A 20672-nucleotide genomic window follows, 5' to 3' on the forward strand; every position below is an offset into this window, starting at 1 on the left:
AAGGATCTCTAGAAAATTAAGGCAAGAACACTGACAAACAACTTCCAGTATAAACAGACCTCCACCACCAGCTTTGATAATGTGTTCGGTATGAGGTGGATACAGCATTGCTCTGCTTCCAGTAATGATGGCAGACCACCATTCAGCACGCTAGGTGTATTGTAAACTCTTTCTGTCCAAACCACAGGAACAAGAGAAAAGCACAAGGGAGTAGAGCCAGACAACTGAAGGGTAAAGGAAAGAGAGGGTCTCTGATCTACAAGAGACTGTCCCATTTTGCTTCGACCCGAAGGAAGACTGATCTTCACTCGTAAACATGCAAACCCATTCCACAATCTAAAGACATAACCACCTACAAAGAAGCTTTACTTGCCACAATTATAATATATGTAGTTGGTGAGTCTTGTATTTCATTGTGAAATCTGAAATCAACCATCCAAAATACCACACACATACAGGGAACATGAGAATAACACAAGTGCTTTATCAATCATGTTAGCTCCTCAGGAAACGCAGTCATGGGATGCAGACAAATATAAACCCGACCCAGAGACACTAACCAAGAAAGAAAAATCATACATAAGCAGCAAGAGCTTTAGTTTGTCATCACTACTAAAGACCCATCAGCAAACACACACAGGAAAAGCAACGTGCAATTGAAATGAATGTGTGCAGAACTTTAGTCAGTTAGCACTCCTAAAAGATCATCAGCGAACACACATGGGGAAAAAACCGTACCATTGCACTGAATGTGTGATGAGCTTCAGTCAGTTATCACAACTCCAAGTTCATCAGCGAACACATACAGGCGAAAAACCATTCCATTGCACTGAATGTGTGAAGAGATTCAGTCAGTTATCACACCTCCAAACACATCAGCGAACACACACAGGGGAAAAACCATACCATTGCACTGAATGTGTGAAGAGATTCAGTCAGTTATCAATTCTTCAAGTTCAGCAGCAAACACATACTGGGGAAAAACCATACCATTGCAGTGAATGTGTGAAGAGTTTCTGTCGGTTATCACAACTCCAAACACATCAGCGAACACATACTGGGGAAAAACCATACCATTGCAGTGAATGTGGAAGTAGTTTTAGTGATTCCTCAAATCTCAGGATTCATCAGCGAACACACACTGGGGAAAAACCATTACAGTGCGGTGAATGTGTGAAGAGCTTTAGTCGGTTATCAAATCTTCGACGACATCAACGAACACACACAGGAGAAAAACCATAGCATTGCAGTGAATATGTGAAGAGCTTCAGTCGTCTATTGGCCTACAAAAACATAAACGAACACACACTGGGGAAAAACCATACTATTGCAGTGATTGTGGAAGTAGTTTTAGTGATTCCTCAAATCTCAGGAGTCATCAGTGAACATACACAGGGGAAAAGCCATTACAGTGTGGTGAATGTGTGAAGAGCTTCAGTCAGTTATCACAACTTCAAACACATCAGCGACCACACACTGGGGAAAAGCCATTCAAGTGCAGTGAATGTGCAAAGTGCTTTAATTGGTTATCACAGCTACAATGTCATCAGCGAACACACACAGTGTGAACCGACTCCCTGACACGGAGTCCCAGCGCGGAGAGAGGTCTGTCACCGGAGGAGATGACAGACCGAGAACGCAATCGAAGCCACGAGCCAGAGCTGGCACGCCTTAAAATGGAAGGAGAACTCAAGTTGTCCGAGAAGAAACTGGCCGTAGAACAATTACGGCTGCAAGGAGAACTGGAGGAGAAGAAGCTCCAGAGGGAGCATGAAGGAAAGAAACTCCAGCTCGAACATGAGCGCAGCTTGAAAAAACTGGAACTCAAAGCCAGAAGTGAAGACCACCGACCCCCGGGGAACAGAGAAGCCCCTTCCCCGGTGGAGGCCAAAGTGCACATACCCAAAGACGTTGTGAAGGAGTATTACAAGGGGGACGACATCCAGCAATGCTTCAAGGCGTACGAGTTCGCCATGACCTCCCACAGAGTACCCAAAAAGGATTGGGGGGCCGGATTATGGGGCCGCTTCCTCAGTGAGGGAAGAGACACCATGCTGGACCTGCCCTCGACCGTCATGAACTCCTACACCCACATGAAGGACGCCCTGCTATCCCGATATGGGCTCACCCCCGAGATGTACCGGCAACGGTTTAGAGACTGCAAAAAGATCCCGGCACCACCTGGGTAGAATATGTGAATTTCTACAGCCGGGCCTTGGAAGGGTGGATCAAGGGCAGCAAGGTGACCACTTTTGAAGGACTCATTTATCTCATCGACAATGAACACCTATCCACCAACTACTTTGTAGAGCTGAGACTGCACCTTCTGGACAGCAAGTTGGCAGATCCCCGGAAGCTGGCTGTCGAAGCAGATCGCTGGGTGAGCACCAAAGTCCCACGGGGTCCCGTGGGAGACTATGGCCGAAATGAGCATGGTTCTTCCCGCCAGAGGGGAGGGGGAGGTCAGGGTAGACAGAGAGGGTCCCAGGCTGGACCCCAACGCAGCCCCCAAGAAACCAGTCCGGAACCTCTCCTCCCACAGCGAGAGCAGGGTTCCCCCCAGCTAAACAAGGACCCCGAATCAGCACAGCCTGCTACAGATATCAGCAAACAGGGCATTATGCCAGGGACCCCCAGTGCCCCCTGCTCAAGAAAACAGCCACTTCGAGCCCCCCTGCGCACCAGCTAGCCACAAAGCCGACGTTGTCATCGCACCCCACCTGCGGGACATTATCAACACCTCCTTCGACAACGCCACCTTCCCTGAGAGCTGGAAGCACGCCGAACTCAGCGCTCTACTCAAGAAACCTACAGCGGACCCCACCGAACTCAAGAATTACCGTCCCATCTCGCTCCTCCCGTTCCCGGCCAAAGTCATCGAAAAGACCGTCAACAAACAGCTGGCCGCCTTCCTCGAGACAAATGGATCCCTCGACCCCTCACAGTCTGGCTTCCGAGCCAACCACAGCACCGAGACCGCCCTCCTCGCTGCCACCGATGACATCCGAACCCTGATGGACAACGGAGAAACAGCGGCCCTCATCCTCCTGGACCTCTCCGCGGCATTCGACACTGTCTGCCACCGCACCCTAGTACAGCGCCTTGGCAACATCGGAATTCAGGAGAAGGCACTGGAATGGATCACCTCTATCCTCGGCGGAAGAACACAGAGAGTCCGCCTACCACCGTACAAGTCAGAGGCCACCGAAGTCATCTGCGGCGTCCCCCAAGGATCCTCGTTGAGTCCTACCCTCTTCAACATCTACATGAGCCCCCTCGCGGCCATCGCACGCCAACACAACCTCAACATAATCTCCTACGCCGACGACACCCAACTGATCCTCTCCCTGACCAACGACCCCGCCGCCGCCAGAGCCAACCTGCACGAAGGGATGAGAGATGTAGCCGAGTGGATGACGACCAGCCGCCTGAAACTGAACTCAGACAAGACGGAGGTCCTCATCCTGGGCTCCTCGCCCTCCGCCTGGGACGACTCCTGGTGGCCCCCCGCCCTGGGCACCGCACCCAAACCGACGGACCACGCACGCAACCTGGGCTTCATCCTGGACTCCTCCCTCTCCATGACCAGACAAGTCAACGCCGTCTCCTCGTCATGCTTCAACATCCTGCGCATGCTACGGAAGATCTTCTGGTGGATCTCCACCGAGACCAGGAAGACTGTCACCCAGGCCCTCGTCACCAGCCGACTGGACTACGGCAACGCCCTCTACGCCGGAACCACTGCCAAGCTCCAGAAGAGACTCCAGCGGATCCAGAACGCCTCAGCCAGACTCATCCTCGACATCCCACGAAACAGCCACATCTCCGGGCACCTAAGAGACCTGCACTGGCTTCCCGTCAACAAAAGAATCACCTTCCGCCTCCTCACCCACGCACACAAAGCCCTACACGACCATGGCCCGAGCTACCTCAACAACCGAATCAACTTCTACGCTCCCAAGCGCCACCTCAGATCAACCAGCCACGCCCTCGCCGCCGTCCCCCGCATCCAAAGAGCGACAACAGGAGGAAGGTCCTTCTCCTACCTGGCCGCCAAGACCTGGAACTCCCTCCCGACCAACCTGCGTCTGACCCAGGACCACCTCTCCTTCAGGAAGAAGCTTAAGACCTGGCTGTTCGAGCAGTAAAGGCACCCCCCCCTCCTAGCGCCTTGAGACCCTACGGGTGAGTAGTGCGCTCTATAAATGTACTGATTGATTGATTGATTGATTGAGCCCTGGAAGAGGAAGGGGTAGAGGACCCAGAGGGGTGGAAACCAGCAGCCATGACATTAGTATTCCTGGGGGATAGAGAATTGGTCCCCGGAGCCCCCCTGCCAGACAATACTGAGAAGTACCTTCAGCAGGTGACCGTCAACGGGCACCGCATAGGGGCCCTCCGAGACACAGGGGCCCGCATTACTGCAGTAGGGTGTCACCTAGTCACAGAGGATCAAATCATACCGCACGCCTCCTGCAGAGTAATCTCAGCTGACAATTCCGTCCGCACCTGCTGAATAGCTCAGGTCCCGTTCGAGTGGGAGGGAGTAGCTGGGGACTTACGAGTAGCGGTCCGCACCGACATGCCCGTAGACTGTCTACTGGGTAACGACCTGGAGAGCTCCCCGTGGAAGTAGGTGGAGCGAAGGACCCACCTAGAGATGGTGGGCCTGCCCGAATGGGCATGTGTGAGCACACGATCCATGACCGCCCGAGTGCCCACCCCCGGGGGGGTGGAACCCGAGAACCCTCGCCCGGTCTCTGATGACCTGGAGGGCAGCGAGCGACACGAGGTCCCCGAGCTGCACCCCGGGGAGGGCATTGACCCCGACGCAGGCCACCTAGGCCCTGCCATTGAACAGACCCCGAACTTGGACGACCTCCCTGAGTTAGCACAGTGGCGCCAGGAGGGGGGACCCTCCCGAGAAGAATTCTGCCTGGAACAGACCTCCTGTCCTTCTCTGGTCAGGCCGCGGCAGCAGGCCGCCGCCCAGGCTGCCGGTGACCAGTCCGGCTCCCACCTTGTCTATTGAGAAAACGGCCTCTTATAGAGCAAACAGAAGTCTGCCGAACTAGGGTCAGCCCGGGTGCTGGTGGTACCCCTACGTTTCCGCAGCTTGCTCCTGAACCTGGCCCATGATGTGCCCCTGGCGGGACACCTGGGACAGGACAAGACCTACCACCGCCTGGTTACTCACTTTGACTGGCCCTGCATGCGCTCCGATGTGGAGGTCCACTGCAAGTCCTGCCCCATGTGTCAGGCCAGCGGGAAGAGCGGAGGGAGGCGCAAGGTCCCCCTCCAACCCTTCCCCATGGTCAGCACCCCCTTTGAACGGGTGGGAATAGATATCGCGGGGCCCCTAGACCCCGGACCTCCTTAGGCCACCGGTTCATCCTCGTCCTGGTGGATCATGCCACCCGGTACCCCAAGGCCATTCCCCTCGGGACGGTGACGGCCCCTGTAGTGTGGCGGGCCCTCATGGGGATGTTCTCCCGGGTGGGATTCCCGCGAGAAGTTGTGAGCGACCGAGGAACGAACTTCATCTCCAAGTACATGAAGTCCCTCTGGCAACAGTGTGGGGTGACGTACAAATTCACCACCCCATACCACCCTCAAGGTAACGGCCTGGTTGAGCGATTCAATCGTACCCTCAAGGGAATGATCATGGGTCTCGAGGAGCCCCTGAGACGCAAGTGGGACATCCTCCTACCCTGCCTCCTGTTCGCTTACCGAGAAGTCCCCCAGAAACCCTTGGGGTTTAGCCCCTTCGAGCTGCTCTACGGGTACCCCGTCAGGGGGCCCCTCAGCCTAGTCAAGGAAGGTTGGGAAACGGCGACCCCGGATCCCCCCCCAGATGTGTTCCGTTACATCCTGGCCCTCCGAAACCAGACTCGGAAGTTCCGGGAGCTGGCCGAGGCAAACCTTGAGGCAAGTCAAGAGGAAATGAAATGTTGGTATGACCAGAATGCCACTCTGGTCGAGTTTTAGCCCGGACAGCAAGTCTGGGTGATGGCACCGGTGGAGCCCTGTGCCCTGCAGGACAAGTGGACAGGGCACTTCAAGGTGGTGGAACGCAAGAGCCAGGTAACCTACCTCATAGATGTGCAGTCCCCCAGGAACCCCTTGCGGCTCCTTCATGTGAACCACCTCAAACCCCACTTCGTGTGGTCCGAGTTGAGTTTGCTCCTCACCACCGATGACGGAGTGGAAGAGGACACGGAGGCCCTCCCCGATCTCCTGTGTGCGAAAGAAAAAGATGGCTCCGTGGAGGGAGTGAGTCTCTCCTCCTCCCTCACCCCCGAGCAGCGCGAGAACTGTCGCCAGTTACTGGGGCAGTTCTCTGACCTTTTCTCCCTCGTCCCCAGCATCACCAGCTGGTGCGTCCACGATGTGGACACCGGGGACAGCCCTCCGGTACGGCACAGAGCCTACCGAGTCCCTGACAGAGTCCGGGCCTGCATCAAGGCCGAAGTCTCCAAGATGCTAGCCCTGGGAGTGGTCGAGGCCTTTGACAGCCCATGGGCCAGCCCCGTGGTCCTGGTTCCGAAGGCGGCCGCCCCCGGCGCTGTTCCCGAGCTGAGGTTCTGCGTGGACTACCGTGAGCTCAACGCAGTCACCAGGACCGACGCTCACACCATTCCACGAGCCGACCTGCGGATACTGGCAAATCGCCCTCACAGAGGGGGCCAGAGAGAGATCCGCCTTCTCCACCCCGGATGGCCACTACCATTTCCAGGTGATGCCCTTCGGAATGAAAAATGCCCCCGCTACCTTCCAGAGGTTGGTTAACCAGGTACTGGCTGGGTTGGAGGAATTCAGCTCCGCGTATCTCGACGATATCGTGGTATTCAGCTCCCACTGGACCGAGCACCTCCAACACCTCTGGGAGGTGTTGATGGCCCTGCAGCGGGCGGGTCTCAACATCAAAGCCAGTAAATGTCAGATCGGACAAGGGTCAGTGGTCTACCTGGGGCACCAGGTCGGGAGCGGCCTAGTGGCCCCCTCCAGCCCAAGATCGATGCGATCGTGGCCTGGGAGGCCCCTACAACCCAGACGGAGGTACGGCCATTCCTAGGGCTCATGGGGTACTGCCGAAGGTTCATAAAAGGGTACGGCAGCCTCGTAGTCCCCCTCACGGAATTGACCTCCAAAAACCAGCTGAAGAAAGTTAGTTGGACCCCCGCCTGCCAAGAGGTGATCGAAGCATTGAAAGACGCCATGTGTACTGCCCCTGTCCTACAGGCCCCCGACTACTCCCGAGAGTTCGTGGTCCAAACGGACGCATCCGAGCACGGCATCAGAGCAGTCCTGTCCCAGATGAACGAGAAGGGCCTGGACCAACCAGTGGCCTTTATTAGCCGGAGGCTATTCCCTCGAGAGCAAAGGTGGAGCACCATTAAGCGGGAGGCCTTCGCGGTGGTTTGGGCCCTGAATAAGCTGAGGTCCTATCTGTTCGGTACTCACTTCCGGGTCCAAACCGACCACCGACCCCTCCGGTGGCTAATGCAAATGAGAGGGGAGAACCCCAAACTGCTACGCTGGTCCATCTCCCTCCAGGGGATGGATTTCACTGTTGAGCACCGGTCTGGTGTTGACCATGCCAACGCGGACGGCCTGTCCCGGTTCTTCCGCCTCAGTGAAGAGAACCCCCAAGGGGACGGGTAGTTCTCTCTGCCTTTCAGCTGGGGGGGGGACGCATGTTGGACCAGGCCTCATGGCGTGGTTCCCCCCCTTCATCAGCACCCCGTTAGCCTAGCTCTGTGCCCAGAAGCCCCTGGTCATCCCGTTCCCTGTCCGCCCAAACTCCCTACACGACCCCACCAGCCGACGACCAGCCCTGCATTCCCCCGTCCTACTTCCCGGCCCCGGGCACCCCGACCCTGCATCACCCCACAGGGCCCCGACCGCAATTTTCCTTCCCGAGGTCCCTGACTCCCTGGACCTTGCCTGACCCCGGCCCCAGCGAAACGTAGGCCCCAGACGCGCCAGTCCCGGCTGGGGGGTAAAGGGCTCCCCGAGTGAGATAAGACAGGGAGTTTCGATTGCACCTCCGGCCTCCCCTGTGAGACTGGATTCCCTCACACCTCTGGCCTTCCCCCTGTGGGCCAGTTTTGATCACACCTTTGGCCTGCCCCAGAGCTGGCTCCAGACCCTGCTGGGCGTCTGGGAATTCCCGGGCGCATCTTCAAAGGGATCAAAGGACCAACCGACGGACCTCTCCAACATGAGACCTCTGCCTGCGAGGGTCTGGACATCAAAGGGCCACTGGAATATATCAAGGCCCGCCCAACAACTAGCAGGCAGTTGCATCCTGGACAAGAGAGCCCTGCTGATCTGATCGCGGCTTACCCTTGGGGAAAACTGAACCGAGCGATGCTGACGCTGTCGTGGCTCATCGTCATAACGACGGGACTGGAACCTCGGAGCTCTGCTGACGTTTTCGCGGCTCATCCTCATAAAGACGGAACTAGAACATCAGAGCCCTGCTGATGCTGTCGCAGCTTGATCGTGAATACTAAAGTCCTTTGTGGAACCTCCTGAGCCCTGCTGACGTGATCGCGGCTCCTCAAGAACTAACCTCCGGATCGAGCCCTGCTGACCTCGCGCGGCTCGAGGAGTACTCTGGTCGGGCTGGACCGTTGACGCTACCAACACCACCTGGTACGTCCTGTAGTGAGTGAAGCAGCCAGTACGATCATCATCTTTCGTATCCACCGGCTCGAGGATTGAGATCTGTGCGCAGGGTACGCATCATACTGGCTTAAAGATTGAGACTGTCCCGCTTCCTTCTTCCCGAATTACTGAGACTTTACGATCCCTCGATCGCTTGTAAATACGAATTCTGATTCCTTTTATTGTTAATAAAGAACCTGCTTATTGAAATCCATGGTGTGGTGTCCGTTCGTAAGTGTGGTGTGAGCTCAGTGTGTACGATCCTAGACTCGAAGTCCTCCCCGGTGGGGACCTCACGTTAAGACTCGGCATTACTTGTGGGAGAGGTGGGTCACGGAATGGTCGGGAGAGCATAACCTGGCCCTCTGGGATCGCCCCTTCTAACATAGTCGTTCCTCAAAATTAAGGAATAATCAGCGATCACACACAGGGGAAGAACGTTCAAGTGCAGTGAGTGCGTTAAGTGCTTTAGTCAATTATCGAAATACAAAGACATCAACAAACACACACAGGTGATAATCCCCTACCACTGCAGTGAATGTGGAAGTAGTTTTAGTAGTTACTCAGCATTAAGGAACCATCAGCAGACACACACAGGTGAAAACTCTACCACTGCAGTAAATGAGGAAGTAGTTTTAGTGCCCCTTCAACATTAAGAAATCATCAGCGAACCCACTTAGGGGAAATGCCATTCAAGTGCACTACACAAACACTAACAGGGGAGAAACCATAACATTGTGGTGGATTTGGAAGTGTTGTCGGAAGTATATTCAGCTAACTACAGAGATTAGTGGTAAAATCTATAAACAAAACACACATGAATAAGTTTCACAAGCCCAGACTGGAGAATATTTCTAGCTGATATTGGTGTTTGGTCATTTTATGCAATAACTGGTTCAATGACAGGTGCTAGAGAACAACAGCCAAAGGCACTAGAAGTCGAAGTAGGAAATTGTGACTTGTAACTCTGAGAGTTAATGCTTGCAGCGCACAACATTTACCTCGGAAGCACTGATGATGCTCAATTCACTCATCACATGCATCTGTTAATGCACCCACCATAGTGGCACTTCCCCAGAGGTGTCCAAGCTGGACCCTTGGGAAATTTGCTGGCTCGCCACTGACTGTAAATGATTCACGGCCAGATTAATTTTATATGAATATATTTTAGACCTCTCTTATTTACAGAGAATAAACCAAACAACTCCTAGCTGGTGAAAGGACAGAATCCGTGCATGATGGCGAAAGTATTGATCGCAGAGAGAGCTGACGAAAAGTTTAGTTCTTAACACGTTTCTGAAAGCTAGACAGTTAAATAAAGAATCTTGAGCAGTAAAGAATTCCATCTCTTACAGTCCAGAACTATCAACTCCCTACTTTACATTTCTTGAACCTTGTCAATGGAAAAAAAATCTGGATTTAGAAGTAAAGGGGCACAAAAGATACAGATTTTTGATACAAATGATATTCAGGTTTGTTTTTACATGCAAAAAGAAACTCTTGTTTTATAAACTGTCAGTGAATGAATGGGCATAAAAAGTATGTACTGCCTCGTGAGCAAGCAGTGACACTTTGTGATGCAGTTGGGACGTCCTCCGAGCACAAATAAGATAGATCGTAGCATTCTGAATAATCTGTAAGTTGCTTTTGTGTTGCTGTAGCTATCAAATAAACAGTGTTATTATAGCCCAGCCTTGCCTAGAGGAAGGAGTTCACCGATATAATATGCAAATCAGAAGAAAAGATACATCTTCAGTAGGCAAAGTTGATAGAAATGAATGCTTTCCACCGAGTTCATTTTAACAAATTGTTGAGTCTAGGATGTCCTTCCTGCTGCCGACCATCATCATCATCACCACACCACCACACAGCCAGTCAGGAACAGGAACGAGACTGCTCTGCAGCTCACCGATCTTATACATAACACACTACAGGGGTTTGCTACAGGGACAAACTCACTTTACTTTCACGTTATCAGCAACAAGTTCTAAACTGCACAAGTGGTTTGTATGGCCATTAGGGGCATAAGAAATTTGAAACCCAATACTTTATTAATCTGTATTAATGATATATAACCAAACATCCAAACACCACCTATGTATGGACATCCAAGAGCCTTTAAAAACCACACTACAGACGTGTGTACCAGGATCAAACTCAATTTACTTTAACATTAACATGAACAAAATTATGATAGATCAAGAACAATCATGAGGCTATGAAATGTACACAATGATGACTACATTTTCCATATTAATACGAAATGTATGTTTTTAGATATGTAATAAAACAACAAACGTATTTGAATTCACGGTATTTGACTGCTGATTGTATAGGAGATCTTAAATATGATGTATTCCCTAGATTTTAAAGATAATTTGTGATGTCAGCAAGGAGTCTAGTTTATTTGGCAATAGATGGGTCAAATCTCAATAGCATGACTGCTTTCAGCAGGGAGTCTGGCACAGGTGCAATCATAGGGGACTATTCTCGCCAGTATGCCTTCTCTCTGAGTGCGAGTTGTTTTTTGCTTGAGATGGTACTACCTCTCCTTCTGTGTTAATGAAAAGAGAAGTGCTACCAGTAATACTGAGATCTGAGCTTCACTCCTGTGGGAACATAATTTGGTTGTTTCTACCTAATTCATACTTGATTTGTTTAGGAAGCCTAAAAATACTACTCTTGTTAATAATCCATAAAAATACCACAGAATGTTGAGTATGTGAAATCAGCGTGCCACACAAGGGATTGAAACATGAATTTGTCAAATACAAAATTTACTTTTTTATTTTTTTAAGGTTTTTATATAGCGCTGCTTTATCTAATACTGTCTGATGGGTTTTCTTCGAGAGCCCTTACTCCTTCAGAAGAAGTTCTCCATCGACAGACCCAGGGGGAATTCCTATGAAAGGTTGACAGTCAGTTCAACTATAAACAGGGCTGGTGGGAGGACCGGTGGTTTGGCTGGTATAATGCTTTGTTGCATTTTTTAGAGAGTTATAGCGTGCCCTGTCCATCACACCCTCAATCCAGCCAGCCTTTCTTTAGTGATTTTTCTATTTTGGGTTACCTTTGAAGACTGTACCTTACCTTTATAGTTTGACAGGTGGTCCAAGGTCTGCCAGAGGAGCAGCCGTAACAACTTCCACTACCCCGTTAGACTACGATCCACCATATTTAGCGATCTCCACCAACCTGGCCATCCCCGTGCCTTCAGAGGAGCAACAGGAGCTCCTCTAAAAGCATCTAAAGTTTGCTGAGTTGCTGCCATGTTTCACACGGGTGCCCAACAGACTTTTTTGTTTTATTCCTAAAGTGAGAGTTTGCTTTTTGTAAAACAAATAAATAATGTACTTGATACACTGAGAGCTTTCTACAAGGGAGTCTAGGTCTGCGCTGTCTCGTCGAGGGATGCTGTATACAGTATAGCAGGGGAAGCTCCGCCCACTTTCCACCTATCTTTTTCATTGGCCGAAATTCTAAATGCTGCAATCTGATTGGTTTTGGCCAACTTAATCCCGCCTCCTGACAGCCATGTCATCATTGTTGTCCTTCCACGGCTAATGTCCCCTTTACTTTTAAAACCGTTTTGTTCCCCTGCCTCCCCTGTTGACTCCTGCAGTCCGTGACTTCCTTTTACCACCACCCCACCCGTTCATGCCTTTTTTAATGCAAATACCTCCATTTAAAATGCAATAGGTCTCGCGTAAATGCAAGTCCTATTGCATTTTAAATACTTGTTTGTTCTCTTATTGGTGGGTAAACTTGCACCTGTGTTTTGTTTCGCATGCGCGCGATACCTCTTGGGCTGCGCCTGTGCCAAACACACCGTATGCCATCATTTGTAAGGAGACCCGGGAGGAGAGTGTTATCAGTGCATTAGCACAACTTAGCGTAACAAGAGGAGGTGTTGAAAAACTGAGAGCGGCCAACTTGTTTCTTTCATTGTTCCCCCGTTCATGCCTCATCACCACACGCAGTGTTGGAACCTCTTGCTAACCCCGCCCCAAACCTTAGCCACCGGAGCTGCTCATGAGCCAGCCTCTATCACCCGGGAGAGACGGAAGCAGCGAGGGTTAGAGGGCAAGAGAACGGAATACAAACCCGTATGCCAGCAGGACCCAAAACCAAACGGGACCGAGCGAGTTAGCCCACCGCTCCCTTCGCCGCTCTGAAGATCAGCCTTGGCACTGGAGCTGCCGGCCCGCAGCCAGCATCAATGCGGTACGGACCGAGGATGATGCCTGTAAGTGCTGGTCTACTGTTAAAGCTTACTAACTCTCAGCAGCACGGCCAAGTCAACAGAGATGTGTGCAGGTGTCCAAACCAGCAACAAATCCGATTCCAGCAGGGCCGCCCAATATGTATCGGTAAATAATCACTTGCAATAGGGCTTTAAGTAGGATGAAAAAACTGAGGGGTGTTTCCCATAGGGGCGTGGCCAATGTAATTGAGGGCATGGCTTAAAACACTTATGCTACAAATCTGTAGTGTGTGCCCGACTGGTGTTTACTGTTTCTGTCCATTCATCCTTATATAGAACAGAATAAGTAACATTACATGTACAAAGGAGCACCACCTGTGATTTCATTATATATAATATTAAACATGCTTCAGTTCTTGTAGACGAGAATGTGGCATAAGTCTAGAGCCACCGACCTTCGAGCTGAGCTCGCCGGTTTGAGCCTCACATCCGCTCAACATCATGGGATTCAACAAATGACCACGACCTTGCATGATGTCACTGGTGCTCATGTCTGCCATATAGAAAACTGATAAATGAATCACTGCAAAGTTGCATCAAAAGCAGTGCCGGTGGAGCAGGAGGCAAGATGGCGTCCGGCTAACATCACCTTTGTGATGCTCCACTGAGCATCCCCAAGTAAACCTATGTAGAAAGCTGAAAGAACACCTTTTTCGAAAATGTAGCCTCGTCAAGCTTTTGGAAGGGCAAGGAAAGCTACAGGAAAAGCATTTTTCTTTTTCCTTGACCTGTCTGCTGTGGATTGATGGAACGCAATCTCTCCACCTCGAGGATGTATGGCAGGCTCTGGCATCCCAGATTGAATCCAGCCTGCATGTGTCACTCACAGATCGGCGAAACCGGCGGCTCTCTGCAAAGGGCTGGGGAGCACAGAGGAGATGCTTTCAACCGCTAGAAATGCGCAGTGAATGTCACAGAGTTTTTCTCAGAGCTGGAGCACCCACTGCGTCACTCACAGAGCGGCAAATCCGGCGGCTCTCTACCAAGTGCTCGGAAGCACAGAGGCGACACTTTCAACCGCTAGTAATGCGCGGTGAATGTCACGAAGATTTTTTCAGAACCAGAGCACCCGCTGCACAGTCCCACTTCACCATTCAGGAGAAACAAGTAAGGATGGCCAGCAAGGGGGGTTGCGTTGTAAAAGGCAAAAATTTTATAACTGTTACACAAGGCAGCAGAACCCTGGCAGCCTCACACCAAAAGAAACCACAAACCCTGGGAGTAAAAGGCAGAAGTTGGGGAGAGAAAGAAGGGGAGGAAAAGGAATGTACTGATAAGAATCCATGGGAGAACGATGCTGCAAACAACACCATTGTAAAGAAAACACCCACTCACCTAATCAAAGAAATTGACTGTGGTCAGCCATTAATTACCAGCAGTTTTGGTGCTGTGGCCTATGTGAGTGGGGAGGGGAGCGATTCCAGGTTGATGGCTGGGTGCTCCGGTGAAACAACGACTGTGCCTGCAACAATGGAAAGCGAATTAGCAGATCACTCCGCATTAGCTATTCCTAATGCTTTACTGTTTCCTGAGCCCCTCCCCCCCCCCAGGATATAATAACTGGTTCGGTATCTTCGGTTCAGTTAGAAAGTACTCCCGTGGGCAGTATCGACAGTGGTAACAACACCAGCACTTTTCCAAGGGATAGTCCAAATGCTGGGGAGGTTGACTGCTCAAAGACTGCCCTATCACCACAGGCCATCAGTACCACACAGCACAACTACAAGCCAAGAACACCTGACAATCTGGACCTATTCTATTCTCTTACAGATGAATCTGAATTGTCAGATGTGAGCATCTCCTTATCAAGTGGAGAGGAGGAAGGCAAATGGAGCAGTAGATCTAATTCTGACTTACAGAGACACAAACATCGCTCTAAAAAAGTACAAAAAAAGAAGAACAGAGATCGTCATAAGAAGAAAAATGAGCTATCTGATAAGGAAGACACTGAGCTAAAATGGGATTACAATGATACATCACTCACGATCTGCTCTAACACTACGTGTACTTCAGGGGGCAACCAAACAATTATTGATACTGGCGCAGCTCAAAGGGGGTCGCTAGGCGCTCAAAGTAGTGAACCCGCTTTAACAGACATTTTGCAGTCTATCAAAAGCTTTCAAGCTGAAGCAAAAGCTGATAGCCGCAGATCCCGCCTGGCAGCCAAGAAATTGCAAGGAGCAGTCAGGAAAGTGGGGAAAACTTGCGCCGAAATTGTAGATCGAATAGCATCAGTGGAAGAAAGAACGGAACAACTAGAGAAAGATGTTTCCTTACTTAAAACGAAAACTTAGGAGCATGAGGGTGCAAAAAAAGGTTACATGTGGAAATTGGAGGAACAGGAAAACCGCCAGAGACGTAACAACCTCAGCTTCCTAGGGATTCCAGAATGTGTTGAGAAGGATGATCCCAGGAAGTTCATGGTCTCGCTCCTTAGGGGGTCATTACCCTAACTACAATCATGGGATTGGGACAAGGACATTCAAAGAGCGCATAGATTTCCTTGGAAGAACAACTCTGCAACTCAACAACATCCTTGTGCTATGCTTTTGTTTTTTGAAAACTTTCTACCCCGGTAAGCCCTTTATGATCTTGCCAGACCCACAATCAAAAGATCGTTTGATGGAATACATTTTTTTACCCGGCCTGATTTTGCACACGCCACAGTTGAGCGCAAATGGAGACTGAGGCAGCTCTTTGACCCCTTCCAAAACCTCGGGGCAACAGTGTATCTCCAAAACCCTGCCAGACTAAAAATCGTTCATCAAGGAAATATTCGTAGCTTTATTTCTGAAATACAGGCAAAAAAGTATCCTGATGAAATCTCAGGACATAAGTAATATGTACTAATCCTGGCTTTAGAGATATCCTGGCTCTACTTATTGGCATTTGATGTGGGCTTGGGGCATTGGATGTAGCAGCTATAGTTGTAGTGCAAGGCCATATTGTAAATATTGTGAATTATGTGGTGTCTTTTAAGACCTGGGTGCCAGGCCTGGTATTTGTGTTGGGTTTGGGTTTGGGTATTGGTTCTTTTGGCATTTCTTAAGAAGTTATTACATAAAGGGGGTGTCTCAGTGGACTCATTGGGGTCTTGCATGACGGATGTCTCACCCCTGGCCCGGTGCTGGCCAGGTAACCTCCAATAGTGGTGGGGGTGAGGGGGGTGGGGTGGGAAGGGTAGAGGGTCAGACAGGACATTAGTACAAGCAAAAGTAAGAGTAACCGGAGCAGGGTAAACTGGTATGCTGAAAATATCAGGTCATGGTACGACAAATGCAAAAGCCTGAGCAAACATTCGGGAAATCTGTGACAATATGATGGGGGCACTAAGGGTGTTATCCTTAAATATTTGTGGCCTAAATGATGTTAGGAAGAGGCAAAATGTTGCGATAGGTCTACAAACTATGGGTGCTAATGTTGTCTGTCTACAGGAACGCCATATAGAGGGTTCACAAACACACCTTTTAAAAACATTGGGATATAAATTGGTTTGTGCAACATCACAAGGGGCTTGGGTACGGGGGGTTGCTATTTTAGCCAAGGGCTCAGGATATACTTTTATCCGCTGTAAAGCTGATAAATTTGGCCGCTGGGCAGACACAGAGTGCCAGGACAGACAGGGGCAAAAGATAACGATTTGTGGAGTATATGGGAGCAATAGCGATGACCCATCTGTATTTAATGATATCTCTAACGAACTTTAACATTTGCCTCTACCCTTACTGATTTGCGGGGACTTTAATATCAACCTCCCCAGCAATTGGTCAATTAAGGACGATTGGCGGTACAATGGCCGGAAACCCAAAATGTTTAAGGCGATAAAACACATGTGCTATACACATGGGCTTATAGATGGATGGCAAATTTCAAATACTAATGACTCCGGCTATACTTTTTTTTCTAACCCGCACCATACACACGTAAGTATAGATTACTTTCTGATGTCTAATTCACTTTAATCTTTGTACACTAGATCTAACACGGGGAATTACAACGCCCAGATCTTGGACATTTGAGAAGTCGCTGCTGTTTGATGATAACTATTGCATACACATGATAGAGTGGATCCCTAATTTTTTAAAAGATAACATCAGGAGTGTCTCAATTGAAGTTATGTGGGACTAAAAGCAGGGATTCGTGGGGAAACAATGCAATTTTCATTAAAGGCTAATAAAATGGCCAAAGAATCTATGAGGGAGCTGCAGGAAAATCTTCGATTGGCAGAAGAAGGGTTGATAAAGGTAACCCATGGGATACAAGGGATAGAAGAAATTAATAGAATGCAGAGCCTAGTGGCAATCGCAAGGGCCGCAATCACAGATATCTTTACCGCCAAAGCCATAAAAAAGCCGCAGCTAATAAAGAGATGGTGTACGAGGTTAACGAGCAAGTTGGCCACCAGTTAGCTATTCATATGAGACAACAGGCTTCAGTAAATATGATACAGGAGATACTGGACCCAGTGGAAGGCCACATTTCTGATCCAGAACTGGTTAGAGAGGCTTTTTGGTGATTTTATAGTACCCTATACGCTGAGGGGGGAGGGGGGCAGCTGAGATTCAAAGTTATCTAGATAGTGGTGGCCTTGATAGGTTTAATGAAGCAGATCAAGCTATCCTAGAAGAAATCCCTAATACAGAATTTTTTTAACTATAATCAAAAATCAACAAAAGGAAAAGCAACCGGTTTAGATAATATACCATCTGAATTCTAGTTCGTTTTTTTAGACCAGATTAAAGGCATCTTACTTGATTTATTTATTCACATTTTCAAAGGGAGGCAACCCCCAAACTCCTGCTTCAAGGCAAATATAGTAATTTTCCCTAGGAAAAATAAACCTCCAGAACAGCTAGGCTCATATCGCCCCATCACTCTCATCAATGCAGATTCCAAAATGTATTCGAAACTCCTGGCGAACCGAATTGCCCCTCTCATTCACAAAGTTATAGCCAAATACCAGCACGGTTTTGTGCCAGGGACATCAACTGTTAATCATATCCAAAGAGTGATTACCCTATTCAACCACTCGGAAATTGCAGGAGACCCTATGACGTTGGTTCTTCTTGACGCCGAGAAGGCCTTCGATAGGTTCTCCTGGCAATTTTTGTGGACCGCCATGTCCTGGGTTGGAATTGAAAAGGGATTCATCCAGGCAGTACAAAAATTATATGTTAACACCAGGGCTATGGTAATGGTAAATGGTAGACTTACTAAAGAGTTGATCATATCTCGAGGAACCCGGCAGGGGTGCCCTTGCTCCCCTCTACTCTTTGCGATATATCTTGATCTTTTTATTCGTAGATTGGAAAAGAATAGAGATATAGAACCGATTTTGTCTCAGGAATATACAACCAAAACCTTGGCTTATGCTGATGACATAGCGATCGTGACATCTGACCCGAATATAGCTACGACTGCTATCACTATGGAGGCTACAAAATTTGGATTGGTATCCGGATATTCACTCAACCAGGGGAAAACTCAGATTGTGCTGAACAAAAAAGTTGCAATGTGCGATCCTCTAGTGGTAGATAAGGCGACAAATCTGGGCATCTGGATTACATCTAAACTTGAGAATCTGGTCGAACTAAATATGAAGCCAATGTTGGACTCTATGCAGAAGTTCATCCACCGGCTAGACAATTTACATCTTTCCTTAATTGGTAGGGCTAATGCCTTGAAAATGGTCTTTTTCCCTAAAATTCTCAACTTATTTAGAGCCATATGTTTAGAATTTTTAGATCAATGTTTTAAATCTATGGAACGTACCTTTTCCAGTTTCATCTGGGCATACGCGCAGCCCCGGTGCGCTTATAAATGTCTGACCCTTCTAAAGGAAAGAGGAGGCTTAGCCCTCCCAAATCTTAAAGCATATTACTGGGCTTCTGTACTGCTTTACAGTCGGGAACTACCACATAATACTAGGGATTACACGATACCAGGGGGCGGTCTGCCATCAATCTTTCAGCTAATTTTGGGAAGTTAAAGCACCGGATATTTATGGCGACATCTGCATGATAGCTACCATAAAAAAGTGAAATTTAAAACGTTATTCAGTGGGTTTAAAACCTGGGAAAGCGGTGAGAAAAATGCTGGGTATAGGGCGAATATCATATTACACCCCCCTTAGGCATAACCCTGATCTGCCAGAGATTTTTAGAGATAACTGCACAAATAAATGGGATGCAGCAGAAATAACGCATGTTGGGTGTCTTTTCTCCCCCGGTGGGATTCAATTTTTTGAAGAACTAAGGGAAAACATCCAGGTGGACAGGCGGGATTTTTTCAAATACCTCCATATCCGATTTATCTTTAACCAAGGGTGGGGGGAAGGGATATGTCTGAGAAAGTAGCACTAGTTGAAAAATGAATTCACAGCAATAAAAACACCATTGGGGGAATGTATTCCCTTGTAAATATGATGGTTCCAGATGATCTGGAGAAAACCACGCAGAAGTGGCAGGGAAAAATAGGTATAACTTTGGACGAATTTAACAATGCCCATTTAATGTCTCTAACAAGTCTTATGTCCACAAAACTCCAAGCACAGTTTTATAAAACTTTCTTTTTCCTACACTATACTCCTGATAAAATTGCCAAATGGGGGTGTGGTAAAGAGACATGCTGCTCTAGTTGTAAGCTATTCAATGCCGACTGTGTACATATCTTCTCTACCTGTGATGGATTAACCTTTTTCAAACGTGACATTGAGGAATTCCTCTCCGCCGTATTAAAAAGAGATATAATTCTGTCTAATGAAGTTAATCTGTCAGGTGCTTCAGATCCTAGCACTCCCAGATTCGGGTATGAACTCATTTTTATTGCTTTGGCAGTGTTAAGGATATGCATAACCTCGGCGTGGCTGGATCCGATTGCACCATCCTTTCAGCAATGGCTAGCTATTCTACTAGCAATCTTTAATTTGGAAATTGCCATTGACAAAAGGAAAGGCAATAAAGGGCATAAAAAGGGGCTGGGAATTTGGACCCCCCTAATGGATTGGTGTCAAACCAAAGCAATACCTAATGATGTATGAGGAAGATTATTTCATTTTATGCATCCTTTGGGCAATGTAACGTTAATTTGTAAACTATTTATGAAAATGATGAAATGGGGATATTATGAGTATATATAAATATGTAATGTATGTTCATTTGTTTGTCTAACCTATAGGGAGGGGGTGGGGTTGGGGAGTGGGCTATTGCTGAGAAAACCCAAATATTATTTAATTTTTACTAAAGCAGTGCCGGTGCTATATTGACGAGTTAAGTTTCTTTCCCAAAATGGAGAGCCCAATCCCATTCCAGCACCTGCTTTTAAGAGCTGACAGTTCTGAGCATTGGCACGACCCAGTTCACTTAAAGACCTGACTTGCTGTTACTTTCACCCGATAGTAGATTCACGCTGCTTACTTGATACATTGAAGCATAAACCGGCCCTCTGTTTTCTCTCTCCTCAGTTCCGTCACCAATCTGTTACTTCTGGCGTTCGTGAATTGCTGCATAATCTTGCCTCATGCTTGGGTTGAAATCTGGAGTATAAAAGATATTTTGACAATATATATGGGCAAAATGCCCTCACCCCCAAGTGCTTCGAGCTGCACCTGGCATTGCTCAGTGTATGCTTATTTTCTTACATATTGACTGATTGAAGGGTCTTTGGAAGGTGGCAACCTTTGTGGTAGACCCTTAATCAAAATCTTTTGCAAAACATTGGCATTAATAGCAAAATA

The 20672-nt window shown here is 48.7% G+C and overlaps 1 pseudogene; it reads left to right on the forward strand.

Moving 5' to 3' along the window:
• Window positions 1–364: 364 nt before the first annotated feature.
• LOC144805713 (uncharacterized) lies at window positions 365–1242 on the forward strand (annotated as a pseudogene).
• The last annotated feature ends 19430 nt before the right edge of the window (window positions 1243–20672 follow it).

Source organism: Lissotriton helveticus (assembly GCF_964261635.1).
Source record: "Lissotriton helveticus chromosome 1_1 unlocalized genomic scaffold, aLisHel1.1 SUPER_1_unloc_2, whole genome shotgun sequence".
NCBI classification, from domain to species: Eukaryota; Metazoa; Chordata; class Amphibia; order Caudata; family Salamandridae; genus Lissotriton; species Lissotriton helveticus.